General features: G+C 47.7%; 1 protein-coding gene across 1 annotated transcript in view; it reads right to left on the reverse strand.

Moving 5' to 3' along the window:
* The window catches only part of RNF169 (ring finger protein 169), an 82,998-nt gene that overhangs the window by 28,521 nt on the left and 36,182 nt on the right, over window positions 1–18,295 (reverse strand). The window lies entirely within an intron of this gene.

The following is an 18,295-nucleotide window of genomic DNA, read 5'->3' on the forward strand; positions in this document are numbered from 1 at the left end:
ACATAGTAGGCAGGGTTTTGAGGGTTTTTTTTTTATGATATTTGTTCTGTTTACTATGTGCCAGGCACTGTACTAAGCACTGGGATGGATAAAAGCTTGTCAGGTTGGATGCAGTCCCTGTCCCACATGGGGCTCAGTCTTATTCCCCATTTACAGATGAAGGAACTGAGACACAGAGAAACGACTTGACCAAGGTCACACGGCAGACGAGTGGCAGAGCTGGGATTAGAACCAATGTCCTTCTGACTCCCAGGCTCGTGAGCTATCCCCTAGACCACTTAGCTTAACAAATACCATTAAAAAATAAATAAGTAAATCTTGCCGGTATTCAAGAGGTCAGACCCTTTCTGGGTCTCTCAGGCAATAGCAAAGACTGGATCGCCTCCCGTTTAACAGATCATTGGTAAACACCACTAATTATCATTATTAATATAATAATAATTATGGCATTTGGTAAACGCTTACTATGTGCAAGGCGCTGTACTAGGCGCTCATTATTACCGCTCCTTAAAGAGCAACTCACGAAAGCACCATCCAGAGGTGTCCCCCGAGGTGTGGGTACGATAGAGAATACCAGTCAACATTGTACATTTAGCACGGATGAGAAAAAGCCTAGCCTGGGCCAGATCAGTCACATTAAATATCACGATTATCATCTGTGTTATTATTACTATTATTATTATTTACTGCTCCCTAGCAAGCAGTCACGAAAGGCCCATCTAGCGTGTCGCCATTTTACATTTAACCCTGACGAGAAAAAGGCCTACCCCAGGCCAGCAGGATCAGTCATGTTTAATTCCACAATTATTATCAGTATTACTATTACTGCTCTTTAGAGAGCGACTCCCGAAAGGACCATCCAGATCGTCCCCTGAGCCTTGTGACGGGGAAGAAAAACAAGTCAACATTGTACCTTTAACACCGAAGAAAAAAAAAACAACCTAGCCCGGGCCAGCAGAATCAGTCACGTTAAAAGCAGCACGTTGAAGGAGCCTCATCTCCGCTGATGGGCTGGTTAAGCGCCAGACTTTTTTGGGGGAATCTATTTTAGTAGCTACTCTAAGATTTCCGAACAGCAGACCATCTGGACTTCTCCGTAGGGCTACTTGGGTGGGATCCGTCCCCGCTCTGCACACGGTAAGCGCTCAATAAATACCACTGATTGTTGGACGTGCCCAGGCATGTGATATCTGCCTGGCGGAAAATGTCTAAGACTGTGTTCTCCACATGAATCTTCAAGTCATTCGATCGAATTTACTGAGTGCTTACTGTGTGCAAAGCACTGTACCGAGCACCCAGTGGGCAAAGTGAGCAAAGAACTGCAATAACTCCAGTTCCTTCTCCAACAAAAAAGGGACGCCCGGCTAGTCGAACCTGCCACCTCCAAATGTTCTGTTTGGGTAAAGATGAATTTGGCTATGCTCCGCTTTGGAAAAGTCAAAGACAATTTTGTTTTGCCACGACATTACCTCATACCTGGATCCCCCTAAGATTCTGCTACCATATTTCTTTAAGATTTCAGATGGCAACCGATGTGACACTTAACCTTCCCTTCCCTTTATTGAGTGTTTTCTGTGTACAGAGCCTTAAATAATGCAGTTACTCAGTCATTACTGACCACGACAATACTCACTTTGCTTAGGGGGATGGGAAGCATATTTTTTTCCCCTAAGGTAGGAGCTGAGCAAGGTGTGAGCTGACCGTTACTCTCTCTCCCTTTAAAGTCTTAGTGAAAGCCCACCTCCTCCGAGAGGCCTTCCCTAAGCCCTCCTTTCCTCTTCTCCCATCCCTTCTGTGTCACCCTGACTTGCTCCCTTTATTCATCCCCCCTCCCAGCCCCAAAGCCTTTAAGGACATACACGTAATTTATTTATTCATACTAATGTCTGTCCCCCCTTGCCCCCGAGAGACAGTAAAAGCACGTGGGCAGAGAATGTAAGCACTTAGCTGTGCACACGTGAACAACTGAATGAATATATTGTTCTTTTGTACTCCCCCAAACGCTTAGTAGAGTGCTGTGCACCAGTAAGTGCTTAATAAATATGAATGACTGACTGACTGGCTTGGACTATCACCGAGTAGGAGAAGATCCACTGGGAAATTGACGAATTAAAATGGTGGGTGGATCGTCTTGATTCACAGAGGTCATGGGTTCGAATCCCAGCTCTGCCACTTGTCAGCTGTGTGACTGTGGGCAAGTCACTTCACTTCTCTGTGCCTCAGTTACCTCATCTGTAAAATGGGGATTAACTGTGAGCCTCATGTGGGACAACCTGATTACCCTTTATCTACCCCACCGCTTAGAACAGTGCTCTGCACAAAGTAAGCATTTTAACAAATACCAACATTATTATTATTATCTAGTAAAATAAAGGACCTTCCCTAGATAGGATGATGGTCCACCGTATGCAAACGTTATGGGCAGGGAACGCGACCATTAATTCTGGCGTATTGTACTCACTCAAGTGCTTCGCAACATGGTCTAGCGGCAAGAGCACGAGCTTGAGAGTCAGAGGATGTGGGTTCTAATCCCAGTTCTACCACCTGTCTGCCGTGTAACTTTGGGCAATTCACTTCCCTTCTCTGGGCCTCAGTCACCTCATCTGGAAAATGGGGTTGAGACTGTGGGCCCCATGTGGATCGGGGACTGTGTCCAACCTGATTAGCCTGAATCTACCCCAGCGCTTAGCACAGTAGTTGCCACACAGTAAGTGATTAATGAATATCATTACTGCTATCATGATTATCATTATTATTATTGTTATTGGTTTTTTGCCCATTTGCTCTTTGGAACCTGTTTCCTCCCAGGCTTCCTCACCCCCCCCAGTCTACAATCCCTGACTCCTTTTCACCTTCATGCTCGAAATGAAAAGTTGGCACTCTGACACACGGACGTATTTTGTTCTTTGCCTCCCAAGACTGTGCGGCCAAACCTCTGCCGACATTTTCGTATGGCAGCCTCTGTTGGTTACAGGGGAAATGGGTGCAAAAGTGGGGAAGGCCCACCACAGTCCATCACCTTTACCGGAAAAACAAATCCATCTGGGCCTCAGTTCTTTCACCTATATAATGGGATGAAGACCGTGAGCCCCACGTGGGACAGGGACTGGGTCCAACCCGATTCGCTTGGCTCCACGTCAGATCTACAAGAACCCATGACCCAAAGAACATCCGGGACCACTCATTCGATCGTATCTGTCGAGCGCTTACCGTGTGCAGAGCGCTGTACTAAGCGTTCGGGTGAGTATTACCCAACAATAAACAGTCACGTTCCCTGCCCAAAAGGAACTTACAGTCTAGGGTGAGGGAGACAAGCATCAATATAAATAAAATGACAGATATGGACGTAAGTGCTGTGGGGCCGGGAGGGGGGATGAGCAAAGGGAGCAAGTCAGGGTGATGCAGAAGGGAGTGAGAGATGAGGAAAAGGGGGGCTTAATCCGGGAAGGCCTCGGTGGTGGGATGGACCTTAAACCAAGAGCCCCAAATTCTGCAAGCAGGTCTGCTCACCTAATTATTAACTGGTCTATGCACAAACTTTACATTTTACTCCCGGTTTCTCTCTGTTTCTCCACTAGAAGCAGGGTGGCCCTAAGGAGAGAGCCAAGGATTTGGAGTCCGGGGCCCTGCGTTCCAATCCCGGGTTCTGCCGGGTCTGCTGTGTGTCTCAGTAACTTAATTTGTAAAATAGGGATTCAATATCTGCTTTCCCAACCTCGGGGACTGGACGCTCATTGTGGGCAGGGAACACATCTACCAACTCCGTTGTTTATATGACTGATTGGAAGTCGTGGTATTTGTTAAACACTATGTGTCAAGCACTATTCTAAGCGCTGGGGTAGATACAAGGTAATCAGGTTGTCCCACATGGGGCTCTCACTCCCACACTTTACAGATAAGATAACTGAGGCCCAGAGAAGTGATGTGTCTCCCCCAAGGTCACACAGCAGACAGGTGGTGGAGCCGGGATTAGAACTAAGGTCCTGCTGACTCCCAGGCCTGGGCTCTATCCACTAAGCCACGGACTGCGTCTGACCTGATCATCTCGTGTCTAAACCAGAGTGTAGTGCAGTGCCTGGCACATAGTAAGCACTTAAATAAACAGCCTGGGCTTGGGAGTCCGAAGTCACGGGTACGAATCCCGGCTCCGCCTCCTGTCAGCTCTGTGACTGTGGGCAAGTCACTTCACTTCTCTGTGCCTCAGTTCCCTCATCTGTAAAATGGGGATTAAGTCTGTGAACCCCATGTGGGACAACCTGATTACCTTGTATCCCCCCCAGCGTTTAGAACAGTGCTTGGCACACAGTACGCGCTTAACAAATACCATCATTATTATTATTACAGTTATCATTACCACCCAGCTCTGCCATAACGTATTTCCAATGTTTTTTGCGTTTTGGCTAGCACGCAATTAGAGAATTAGGGAATTTTAGTTTTCTGACAACATTAGCCCACCTGGTTTCACACAATCAAGGATCCTGCTTGTGTACATGTACTCAGCACCGCACAAGAGCAGTCCTTGAGGTTATAGACCTTGGACAAGTCACTTAACTTCTCTGTGCCTCAGTTACCTCATCTGCAAAAATGGGAATTAAAAAATGTGAGCCCCACGTGGGATAATCTCATTATCGTGTATTTACCGCAGCGCTTAGAACAGTGCTCTGCACATAGTAAGCACTTAACAAATACCATAACTACTATTATTAGAGAACCGGGTGTGCTCTATTTCCTTGTTTTCTCCTTTCCCTTCCTTTCATTTTCACGGATGTTCTCATCACCCTTTTTTTCATCTTGCTGTTCTGCATCTTTTCCCTCTCGTTCTCTCTCCGCTTGTCAGTTTTCTCCGGTTTTATTTTTGTCTCTCCCTAACCGAACCCCGAGCCGGAAAAGGAAGAAGGGGAGACGGGGAAGAATTCTCCCACTGATGCACAGTCCGGCATCTCGGCAACGGCATAAGCTTAAGGTCCGAGTCCATTAGTGGTGGACGAGGGAGGATTTCAGATGACCACACCGACATTCTCCCCCTGCCTTGAGCTTGAGGATTTTTATTTTTCGTGACATTTGTTAAGTGCTTACTACGCGACAGGCACTGTACTACACGCTGGGGTAGACCCAAGCTAATCGGGTTGGACTCGGTCCCTGTCCCCTGTGGGGCTCACCATTTTCCATTATTTTTCATTCCATTACTCCCCATTTTCCAGATGAGGTACCTGAGGCCTAGGGAATAATCATAACACTAATATTGATGATGATGATGGTATTTGTAAAGCGCTTACTATGTGCCAAGCACTGCTCTAAGCCCTGGGGTAGATATAAGGTAATCAGGTTAACCCACCTGGGTTCATCTTCATCCCCATTTTACAGATGAGGGAACTGAGGCACAGAGAAGTGAAGTGACTTGCCCCAAGGTACACAGCTGACAAGTGGCAGTGCCTGGATTAGAACCCAGCTCCTTCTGATTCCCAGGCCCGTGCTCTACCCCCTAGTCTTCGCTGCTTCTTATGAAAGCCTGAGAGGGAAGACGGGCAGAATCAGAGAGTCATGGGCGCATATGAGAGAGGGAAGGAGAATGCCAGCATGGCGTCGTGGGCAGAGAATGTGCCTGGAAGTCAGAAGGTCGTGGGTTTTAATCCCAGTTCTGCCACCCGTCTGTTGTGCGACCTCGAGGAAGTAGTCACCTCACTTCTCTAATCTGTAAAATGGGGATTAATAATAATAATAATAATAATAATAATAATGTTGGTATTTGTTAAGCGCTTACTATGTGCAGAACACTGTTCTCAGTGTTGGGGTAGATACAGGGTAATCAGGTCGCCCCACGTGAGGCTCACAGTCTTAATCCTCATTTTCCAGAAGAGGTAACTGAGGTACAGAGAAGTTATGTGACTTGCCCACAGTCACACAGCTGACAAGTGGCAGAGCCAAGACTTTGAACATCCCTATTTGCTTCTATCCACCCCGGCGCTTAATACAGTGCCAGGCACAGGGTAAGCGCTTAACAAATACCATAATTATCATTATTATGCACTTAAATACCATAAACAAAGCCCGTGCTGGTGATGATGCTGATGGTATTTGTTAAGCGCTTACTATGTGCCAAGCACTGTTTTAAGCACTGGGATAGATACAAGGTTGTCCCACTTAGAGCTCCCAGTCTTGATCCCCATTTTACAGATGAGGTCACCGAGGCCCAGAGAAGTGAAGCGACTTGCCCAAGGTCACACAGCTGACCAGTGGCGGCGGCGGAATTCGAACCCACGACCTCCGATTCCCAAGCCCGGGCTCTTCCCACTGAGCCACGCTGCTGGTTGGGACAGGCTGGCCCAGATGCCCCTCGTGTCTAACCCCTATTAGGGGGCGGGTGGACGTCCAGGTGGACGCGTCCTGACGCCGGGAGGAGATGCGAGCCCGGAGGGAGCCCCAGCGGACAGGATCCTCTTTTCTCGGCGAGCGGACCTCCGTTTCCACCGCCACTGAAACCGTCGCCATTCAAGAACGGCAGATCAGTACGACGTCCCGACGACCTCTGCCCGGTCGCCTCGTTGCTGGCCTTCCCCAGCCCCCTGCCTTGCAGGGAGTGACGACGCCGGCCCAGACGGCCTCGTGTCCTCCGCGGGCGGACGGGCACTGCCCCTTGCCAGGTGCGGGGCTGCCAACCGGTCCCCCCACATCCCGGGAGCGCCCCAAAGCTCTGGCGTAGCCTTCCCGTTATTTAGCGCCTTCAGAGGTTCACTTTCACCTAGTGCGAGTCAAAAGGGCAGAGAGGCAGCTCCGAGAGAATGGGAAGATTCTCCGAGAACCCAACAAGGGCCTGCGAGAAGCAGCGTGGCTCAGTGGAAAGCGCCCGGGCTTGGGAGTCAGAGGTCACGGGTTCGAATCCCCGGCTCTGCCACTTGTCAGCTGTGGGACTGTGGGCGAGTCACTTCACTTCTCTGGGCCTCAGTTACCTCATCTGTAAAATGGGGATTAACTGTGAGCCTCCCGTGGGACAACCTGATTACCCTGTATCTACCCCAGTGCTTAGAACAGTGCTCTGCACATGGTAAGCGCTTAATAAATACCAACGTTATTATTATTATTAGTGGCTAGAGCATGCATTCGATTTATTCAGTCATATTTATTGAGCGCTTACTGTGTCCAGAGCACTGTCCTAAGCGCTTGCAAGCATGGGCCTGGGAGTCGGAAGGTTCTAATCCTGGCTCCGCCACTTGTCTGCTGTTGTGACCTTGGATAAGTCCCTTCACTTCTCTGGCCCTCAGGTACCATGGCTCAGGGGAAAGAGCCCGGGCTTGGGAGTCAGAGGTCACGGGTTTGAATCCCTGCTCTGCCACCTCTCGGCCGTGTGACTGTGGGCAAGTCACTTCGCTTCTCTGTGCCTCAGTTCCCTCATCTGGAAAATGGGGGTGAAGACTGTGAGCCCCACGTGGGACAACCTGATTACCCTGCATCTACCCCAGGGCTTAGAACAGTGCTCTGTACATAGTAAGCGCTTAAATACCAACATTATTATTATTATTACCTCATCTGTAAAACGGGGATGAAGACTGTGAGCCCCACGTGGGACAGGGACTGTGTCCAACCGGATTACCTTGTGTCTACCCCAGCGCTTAGAACAGTGCTTGACACAAACTAAGTGCTTAACAAATACTATTATTAATTAACTGATTAAGTACTGACCAGCTCCCAGGAATGGGGCTGTGATGCGGAGCCACCAGGAGGCAGAGTACAAGCAGCGTGACTTAGTGACAAGAGCCTGGGCTTGGGAGTCAGAAGTCATGGGTTCGAATCCCGGCTCTGCCACCTGTCAGCTGTGCGACTGTGGGCAAGTCACTTCACTTCTCTGGGCCTCGGTTACCTCATCTGTAAAATGGGGATTAACACTGTGAGCCCCACGTGGGACAACCTGATTACCCTGTATCTACCCCAGCGCTTAGAACAGTGCTCGGCACACAGTAAGCGCTTAACAAATACCACAATTACTATTATTATTACAAAGCTTAAATGTCAGAGCAGTGATCCTGCCTCTGGACTCAAAAGAGGACACAAAGACTCACTTAAAGAGGATGGAACTTTTTTTACTAAAGAAGCACAGCATAACGTCTTATTTAATGGATCGTGTGCATCGTCACTTGATGTACAGCATTTCTTGTGGTGGTAAAACTTAATACGTAACCAGAAACATCTCCCTTTTTTTTTTATGGTATTGACAGGTACCTAGTAAGCGCTCAATAAATTGGAGCAAAACACCGGACTGAGCGCTCGAGAGAGTACAGTATAAACACAGACACATTCCCTGCCCACAACGAGCTTACAGTCTAGAAGGGGAGAGAGACATTAATATAAATAAATTACAGATATGTTCAGATATGTACATAAATGTTGTGGGGCTGGGAAGGGATGACGAATAAAGGGAACAAGTCAGGGCAACCCAGAAGGGAGTGGGAGAAGAGGAAGGAAGGCTTAGTCAGGGAAGGCCTCTTGGAGGAGATTACTATGTGCCGGGCACTGTACTAAGTGCTGGGGGAGGTAAAAGATTATTATTAAGGTATTTGTTAAACACTCACTATATGCCAAGTATTGTCCTAGCCCTGGAATAGACACAAAACTACCAAGTTACCAAGGACACAGTCTTTGTCCCAACTGGGGCTCACAGTCTAGGTGGAAGGCAGTAGGATTTAATACCCATTTTACGGATGAGGAAACTGAGAGAAGTGAAGTGACTTGTCCAGAGTCCACAGCACATAAGCCGGGGAGCTGGGACTCCAGGCCTGTGCTCTATCCACTAATAATAATAATTGTGGTATTTGTTAGGTACTTACTGTGTGCTAGGCACTGTTCTAAGTGCTGGGGTAGAATCAAGATCATCAGGTGGGATGCAGTCCCTGCCCTCACAGGGCTCACAGTCTTCATGTTCATTTTTCAGGTGAGGGAACTGAGCACTGTACTAAGCACTTGGAACACTACAAGCGTTATTTTGCAGCACGGCTCATGGATAAAGCATGGGCCTGGGAGTCAGAAGGACCTGGGTTCTAGTTCCGGTTCTGCCACACATCCGCTGTGTCACCTTGGGCAAGTCACTTCACTTCTTGCGGCCTCAGTTACCTCATCTGGAAAATGGGGATTAAGAGTATGAGCTCCATGTGGGACAGGGACTGCATCCAAAACTGATCAACTTGTATTCATTCATTCATTCATTCATTCATTCATTCAATAGTATTTATTGAGCGCTTATTATGTGCAGAGCACTGTACTAAGCGCTTGGAATGAACCAGTCGGCAACAGAGACAGTCCCTGCCGTTTGACGGGCTTACGGTCTAATCGGGGATGTTGGTATTTGTTAAGCGCTTACTATGTGCAGAGCACTGTTCTAAGCGCTGGAGTAGACACAGGGGAATCAGGTTCTCCCATGTGGGGCTCACAGTCTTCATCCCCATTTTACAGATGAGGGAACTGAGGCACAGAGAAGTGAAGTGACTTGTCCACAGTCACACAGCTGACAAGTGGCAGAGTTGGGATTCGAACTCATGACCTCTGACTCCAAAGCCCATGCTCTTTCCACTGAGCCACGCTGCTTCTCTAGTACCTATCCCAGTGCTTAGAACAGTGCTTGGCACCTACTAAGCACTTAACAAGTACCATAACAATAATAATGATGGTATTTATTAAGCACTCACTGGGGTGCCAAGTATTGTTCTAAGCCCTGGGGGAGATACAAGGTTATCGGGTCGTCCCATGTGGGGCTCACAGTCTTAATCCCCATTTTACAGATGAGGGAACTGAGGCCCAGAGAAGTGAATTGACTTGCCCAAGGTCACAGAACAGACAAGTGGCCGAGCTGGGATTCGAAGCCACGACCTCTGACTCCCAAGCCCGTGCTCTTTCCACTGAGCCACGTTGCTTCTCTAATAGTAATAATTATTATTTAGTAGACACATTCCCTGTGCACAATAAGCATACAGTCTAAAGGGCAATCTTCCCGGCCGCCCATCCACTCTACTGAAAGGTGGCTTCTTCATCATCAAGATGGCTCTAGGTTAGGCTGCTGGCCAAAGAAGTTTCCTGCAGCCTCAACAGAAAAGGGAACTACATTGCCAGATGAGAGGCATCCCCAATTTTGAAGGAGGAAAAAAAAAATCCCTCTCCACCTACATTGACCCTTGCCAGTCAGAGGTGAAGGAAGGAATTTATGGGAAGACTGGGCTTTAACTAAAGAGCGCTCCCCTAGAGCAGAAGGCTCCGCTTTATTTTGCCATATAAGTGGAAGAAAAAAATAAGATATACTTGATCAAATAACAAGAATCGCCTGTTCCGCTAGGAGCAGACACCCACTTTACTGCTTTCTCATTCCACTTTTCACTACTGGATATTTCGAGACAAATCATGCCCTTTAAAAAAAAGAGAAGTTAAACCTCAGAGCAATATGGACAGGAAAATGAGACCAGGCCCCAGACAATTTAAGGACAATTCTGATGAGCACAGAAAAGAGGCTCTCCAGAAATCAGATTTCTGTTCAATCGAGATTTGGCTGGAGCTGGCCAGATGGAAATTTGGAAATTTTATTGCTGATTTTTTTTTTCTATAATGCACCCAATTCTCCCTATGACTAAATTTACTTCCTGAGAATAAATTGGGCTCTATGGGGGTAGGGGAGCAATGTCTGCTCTATGCAGGTGGCAACCTCCACATTTTTAAATCACTTTTAGGGAGAAGCTTTTGGCCTTGAGAGATGTGGATTCACCGGACTTAAAACAAGCGTTCAGTTTCATATTTGGCAATGATCTGGTTAAGAAATATCTTCGAACTTGAAAATAATCAGATCGCTTCGACTAGTTACATTTGAACTAGTAATCAGAAAAGCAGCGTGGCTCAGTGGAAAGAGCCTGGGCTTGGGAGTCAGAAGTCATGGGTTCGAATCCCGGCTCTGCCACCTGTCAGCTGTGCGACTGTGGGCAAGTCACTTCACTTCTCTGGGCCTCGGTTACCTCATCTGTAAAATGGGGATGAAGACTGTGAGCCTCACGTGGGACAACCTGATTACCTTGTATCTACCCCAGCGCTGAGAACAGTGCTCTGTTCCTTCCCCCCCCCCACCTCCCCTCAGCTAAGCCCCCTTTCCTTCCGCTCCTCCCCCTCTCCATTCCCCTCCCCTCAGCACTCTGCTCATCTCTATATATTTTTACTACCCTATTTATTTTGTTAATGAGGTGTACATCCCCTTGATTCTATTTATTGTGATTATGTTGTCTTGTTGTTGTCCTTCTGTGTCCCCTGATTAGACTGTAAGCCCTTCATTGGGCAGGGATTGTCTCTGTTGCCAAATTGTACAGTCCAAGCGCTCAGTTCAGTGCTCTGCACATAGTAAGCACTCAAATACTAGTGAATGAATCTGAAGCTTGCCCTACGCTATCCGATTTAAAAGCCTCGCAAGGGACAGCCGCTGCTCATTTGATACGGCCTCTCCCCTTCTTCTGCGATTCGATTTACTTCACGGTCGCTTAAATTTATCACCTAACACATAAACTGCTAAAGAGGCACGTGGGACGGGGGCTGGAAAGGGAACACTATAGAAATAACCCTTGGGATAATCAAATCAACTCAGTGTCACAGTACCCCGAAAGCCTGTGAAACTTCTTCAGTCTTTAAAGGTCCCCTTCAAACCAGCCTGCCCCTCTTTAAGTTTGAAAAAGCAAGGAATTCATATTTCTAACGACTTTCTAATGCGCTGGAAACGAAAGTTAAAATCTATTTCCAATAAAAGGCAGTCAACTCACCTGTCGAAGATCTTCTTGTCCCTCCAAAGATTTGTTCAAGTTTCGTGTGCTCTTAAAGACCTGCTATAATGCTATAATGCATGGTATTATGTGTACTACTGGAAAGCTACATGTCGGCACATGCCAAAAGTGGGCGGTCCCTGACGGATAACATCCGGAGAGAGATGCCTCTCGATGAAAAAGGACTTACACAGAGACAGACGGGGAAGAGAAGGGGAAAGAGGGAGATGAGGTGAGAATGGGGAGGAGGAGGAAGGGAGAGGATGAGAGGAGGCTCATACACACGAACCTCCATCCGACTGTTTCGGCTGAGATACTGACGAAAGGTAGGGATGCGTGGCAAAATGCAACCATCTGATGAAAACACACAGCAGATAGTGTAAATCCACGATTAATATAGGATCGGCGGCTCAGACTAAAATGATAAAGCCAGTTTAACTGTTGACTTCTCCAAGGAAGAGCTTAAAGCTGACTCGACGTAGCCAATTCTGTCAGAGTAAGGGCAGCGTTTCGCTAAAACGCTACACTCCGTTCGACTCCAAGAGATACCGAGAGTCTACAAATAAATCAAACAAGAGCAGCGTAGGTCAGAAGGCTTGTAGAGGGGACATTTTCAAGTCCTAAATTGTGGCACCCCAAAAAACCTACAGTTGTCCATTCATCACAGTATTCAACTAGGAAACAATACATTCTAGGTGTAGCTGCCCTTTGAGGTTCGCTAATACTACTGATGGTGAGATTTTTGATCACGGTTGGCAGGTGGCTGGTAAGACTGGTGAGGGGTGGGCGATCCTTTCTACACTAAGTGCGGGCAAAGTTTTCCCCTTGCTGGGTTACAGGTCTTGCTATCCAGAGTGCCCGGGCCTGGTATTTATTTTTCACTCGGCTTTCCAATCTTCTCGCTCCATTTCACACTCTGAATGCCAGTCCCTTTAAGACCGTAAGCTCACTGTGGACAGGGAATGACTGTTATATTGTCCTCTCCCAAGCGCTTAGTACAGTGATCTGCACACAGTAAGCACTCAAATACGACTGATCGACTGACTGGTGCTCTGTCTAATCATGGGTTGTAATCCCGACTCCACCACTTGTCTGCTGTGTGGCCTTGGGCAAGTCACTTTGCTTCTCTGGGCCTCAGTCATCTCACCTATTAAATCGTAAGCCCCAGTTGGGACAGGGACTGCGTCCAACCCGATTTGCTTGCATCCGCCCCAGCGCTTAGAACAGTGCCTGGCACGTAGTAAGCGCTTAACAAATACCACAGTTATCATTATTATTATTCTGTTGCTGGCTTCCAACCACACTCTGTTTTTGGAGGCGTCAGAGCATCGTGTCTTTAAAATAACCCCTCTGACCTTATTTCTGGGTCCTTCCCTGCTTCCGCTCCCTATTCAGTGGCTATGGCAGTGTCCACTTCCCTCACACGCTGCCTCAACGAGGGTGGGAGGTAATAAGCTGGGCTTTAATCAGGGTGAATGAACTGGTTTTTGTACATTCCAAACGCTTAGTACAGTGCTCTGCACATAGTAAGCGCTCAGTAAATACTATTGAATGAATGAATGTATGTTTTTCAGAAACCTGTGGTATGTGATTTGAGTGAGTATGGCTAATAGGTAGCGATGAAAGAACTGCTTTTCCACTGCTTGTGGTAAATCCAAGTTTTTTGGTTTTTGTTTTTTTTTTAAGATATTCGTTAAGCACTCACTATGTACCAAGGCACTGTACTAACCGCTAGGGCAGATATGAGCAATGAGGGTGGACCTAATCTATGTCCCACATGGAGCTCACAATTTTAATCCCCATTTTCCAGATGAGGTAACAGGCCCAGAGAAGCGAAGTGAGCCGCCCACGGTCACAGAGCAGACAAGAGGGAGAGCCAAGATTAGAACTCAGGTCCTCTGACTCTCAGGCCCATGCTCTTTCCATTAGGTCATGCTGCTTCTCTTTCACATCCACAGAGAAGGTTGGGTGTTAATAAAGATAATAATAATAATTGGGGCGTTTGTTAAGCACTTACTATGTGCCAGACACTAAGTGCTGGGGTAGATACAAGATAATGGGGTGGGACACATTCCCTGCCCCACAAGAGGGACCACAGTCTTAATCCCCGTTTTACAGGGGAGGGAACTGAGGCACAGAGAAGTGACTTGCCCAAGGTTACACGGCGGCCATGTGACAGAGCTGGAATTAGAATCCAGGTCTTTATGACTCCCAGGCCCATGCTCTATCTACTGGGCAACGCTGCTTCTCTTCCAGTTGCTCTGTCCATCTTCCGGCTCCTCAGGTACAATCCCCTCCCAGTAAGCCTTCCATAGCACACAGTGATTCGCTCTTCTCCTTTTAATCTAATCTTGTACTACTGGAGAATACGCCGCCTCACTAGTTGAATAAGGATGGTGGCTTTTGTTTAGCGCTTATTATGTGCCAAGCACTGTACTAAGCTCTGGGGAGATACGAGGTAATCAGGTTGCCCCATGTGGAGCTCCCAGTCTTAAATCCTCCTTTTTCAGATGAGGTAATTGAGGCACAGAGAAGCGAAGTGACTTGCCCAAGGTCACAGAGCAGATGTCTTGGAGCCGGGATTAGAACCCATGACCTTCTGACTCCCAGGCCTGTGCTCTACCCACTACACCATGCTGCTTCTCAATAATTGTGATATTCATTCATTCAATCGTATTTATTGAGCACTTACTGTGTGCAGAACACTGTACTAAGCGTTTGGAAAGTACTAGTCGGCAACAGATAGAGACAATCCCTACCCAATAGCGGGCTCCCGGTTTTGTGCCAGGCACTATAATAAGCACTGGGGTGGGTAAAAGCAAATGGGGTTGGACATGGTCCCTGTCTCATGTGGGGCTCACAGTCTCAATCCCCTTTTTCCCGATGAGGTCACCGAGGCTCCATGAAGTGAGGTGACTTGCCTAAGGTCACTCAGCAGACAAGTGGCAGAGATGGGATAAGAACTCGTGACCTTCCGACTCCCAGGTCCACGCTCTATCCATTAAAAAATAAAAAAAAAATGGTCGTATTTGTTAAGCGCTTACTATGTGCAAAGCACTGTTCTAAGCGCTGGGGGAAGCAAGGTGATCAGGTTGTCCCACATGGGGCTCACAGTTTCAATCCCCATTTTACAGATGAGGTAACTGAGGCACAGAGAAGTTAAGTGACTTGCCCAAAGTCACACAGCTGGCAAGCGGCGGAGCCGGGATTCAAACCCATGAACTCTGACTCCCAAGCCCGGGCTCTTTCCACTGCGCCATGCTGCTTCTCTAACGCTGCTCCTCTGATTTAGCCTGAACTCTGTCACCGCATTAAACGCTGTGTTTCTGGTGCAGCCCCTTAATAATGTTGGTATTTGTTAAGCGCTTACTACATGCAAAACAGTGTTCTAAGTGCTGGGGGGATACAAGGTGATCAGGTTGTCCCTCATGGGGCTCACAGTCTTCATCCCCATTTTACAGATGAGGGAACTGAGGTCCAGAGAAGTGAAGTGAGTTGCCCAAAGTCTCACAGCTGACAAGTGGCGGAGCCGGGATTCGAACCCATGACCTCTGACTCCCAAGCCCGTGCTCTTTCCACTGAGCCACGCTGCTTCTCTCTTGTCTGTCTAAACAGCTAGCCAAATGTGGGGATCGGGCAAATTCCTTTCGCTGAGTTGGAAGAGAGATTGACCATCATTTACGTCCTCACATGCGCGTCAGTTCATTCAATCGTATTTATTGAGCGCTTAACGCGTGTGAGCTTTTTCGAGGGGTCAACGGTCAGTAGGCCGTCCAGTTTGATTCGAGGACCTCTGATAATAATGTTAATAATGTTGGCATTTGTTAAGCGCTTACTATGTGCAGAGCACTGTTCTAAGCGCTGGGGTAGACACAGGGTAATCAGGTTGTCCCACGTGAGGCTCACAGTCTTCATCCCCATTTTCCAGATGAGGTAACTGAGGCACAGAGAAGTTAAGTGACTTGCCCACAGTCACACAGCTGACACGTGGCAGAGCCGGGAGTCGAACTCATGACCTCCGGCTCCGAAGCCCAGGCTCTTTCCACTGAGCCACGCTGCTTCACGCTGATCCTGCTGCTCTTGTCCTGCTGACTTGAAAGAGTTTCTCTGAGCAGAGGGAAAGATGTTCTGACCTCGGCTTTGAATCCCCCAAATCTGGCAGACGCGACAGGTTGAACCCACGCAAGAGTGAATACCTTCTCCACTGCCCTACTCAACTCCGCTAGTGACAGAGCCAGGATCGGCCGCGGCCGCTGCCCGTCATACCACGAAGTAATCTTTGGATCCTGATAAACTTTCTGGGGCAGCTGAGCCATTTTAGTAGCGCCGGGATTTCTCCTGAATCTCTGTATCCACCCCAGTGCTTAATGCGGTGTCTGGCACACGGTATTAAATACCATTATTATTATTATCTGGTCTGACTTAAGACTACGCTCACTGGGCCACAGTGCCATTTTGGGAGCGAGTGGCTACCAAGCCCACTGAGAAGTAGAGTGGCTCAGTGGAAAGAGCCCAGGCTTGGGAGTCAGAGGTCATGGGTTCTAATCCCGGCTCCGCCGCTTGCCAGCTGTGTGACTCTGGGCAAGTCACTTCACTTCTCGGTGTCTCAGTTACCTCATCTGTAAAATGGGGATTAAAACTGTGAGCCCCACGTGGGACAACCTCATCACCTTGTATCCCCCAGCGCTTAGAACAGTGCTTTGCACATAGTAAGCGCTTAACAAATACCACCATTTTTTCAGGGCTGGTCCCGGAAGACTCTGGGTCCCCTAGACTGAACGCTCGTTACGGGCAGGGAACGTGTCTGCTAATTCGATTATAATATACTCTCCCAAGCGCTCAGTAGAGTGCTCTGCCCATACTAAGTGCTGGAGAAGCAGCGTGGCTATTGGAAAGAGCACGATCTTGGGAGTCAGAAGTCGTGGGTTCTAAACCCGGCTTTGGGCAAGTCATTTCACTTCTCTGTGCCTCAGTTCCCTCATCTGCCAAATGGGGATTAAGACTGCGAGCCCCACGTGGGACAACCTGATTACCCTGTATCTCCCCCACAGCTTAGAACAGTGCTTGGCACATAGTAAGTGCTTAACAAATACCATCATCATTATTATTATTATTAATAAATACCATCAACTGATCGCATCGCTGGCGAGACGCTAGGATCATTTCCTACGGACAACTCTCCTTGTCTTTCTTCTGGAAAAGGATGATGGTGAGGATGATCAAGATACTGGCATTTTTGAAATCCCGAGCATTTCACAAGTTGAGAAAAGACGTCGGCGCGGATTCAGGGCGCATCGGACCCGGGAGCTTATGGTTCTAAGCTGCGGCACATTTTAAAACAATGCGCTATTACCCTATTAGCCGAGCTAAATTAGATCATCCGCTTATCAGCTACACAGCTTAATCACATTTGATTACTCTGGCTCGCTTGCAGAGAACAGCTGGCACTTTCACGTTGAAAAGGTTCGAACACCGGGGTGGGGGAAGAGAAGAGAGGGGATGCCCAGGGAGAACAGAGAAAGAAGAGATCGGGCCAAGGAATCGACAGCAAGAACACCAGTGCAGACCCAAACTGCTGAATATTGAAAAACAGCTTCGCCTTTCCTCCCCATAGAAAACAGGAAGATAAGAGAAATCCAGAAATGAAATGCAAAAGAATGCTTCCTCCTTCAAGCTTCTCAGTGATTTCAGTGATTTACAGGAAGGGGTGGAGAGAAGAGCAAGAAAAACACACACACATACGCACGCACTTAAAATACGTCCAATTCTTATTCTTAAGTAAGGCACGTTGTACATTTCTCCACTTAGAGCATTCAGAACTTAGTAAAATTCGGGATATTTTTCTGCCTAATGGATTGGGTTTTTTTTTCCCTCTCCCAATGTACTCAAGGACAAGCTTTTAACAACAGAAATAACGGACCTGCCCCTCCTGGGGTGTGAATGGTTCACTTTTTGGAGCAGAATCAACTCTCTGAGAGCAGCTGGTACCTGTCGTGTTTGACTCACAGGCAGGATTGAGGCCAAAGGGGCCTCACACACAGTCAGATTCTCGTTGGCCAGGAGGACTCAAATCAATATTTTGGGTCTTCAGCTATGTAAGCTCCGGAAACAAAATCCTGCCACACAGACTCATTCTCCAGGGTTGTCCCCTTTAGATAAAAACTAGAAAGAAGTGCCCAAAATAAAAAGGAGTCCTCCCAAACTATTTCAAGGACCGTTCGGTAATATATTTACCAAGACTCACATTAATCCTACACACTGTGATCGGCGACATTTTTAACAGGGCTGTTTTTCCTGATATCTAATGATGACCCCAATGTGAAATGCCCTCACTTGGCAATCAAAGGGAGGGCATTTACTCACCCTCTAAAAAACCACTGAATTCACTCATTCATTCGAATTTACTACGTACTTACTGCACGCAAAGCACTGTACTAAGTGCTGGGGAGAGCACAATATAGCAATAACAGACACATTCCCTGTCCACAAAGAGCTTAAAGTCTAGAGGGTGCTGATAATCTAGA

This window comes from Ornithorhynchus anatinus, chromosome 2, assembly GCF_004115215.2.
Source record: "Ornithorhynchus anatinus isolate Pmale09 chromosome 2, mOrnAna1.pri.v4, whole genome shotgun sequence".
Classification (NCBI taxonomy): Eukaryota; Metazoa; Chordata; class Mammalia; order Monotremata; family Ornithorhynchidae; genus Ornithorhynchus; species Ornithorhynchus anatinus.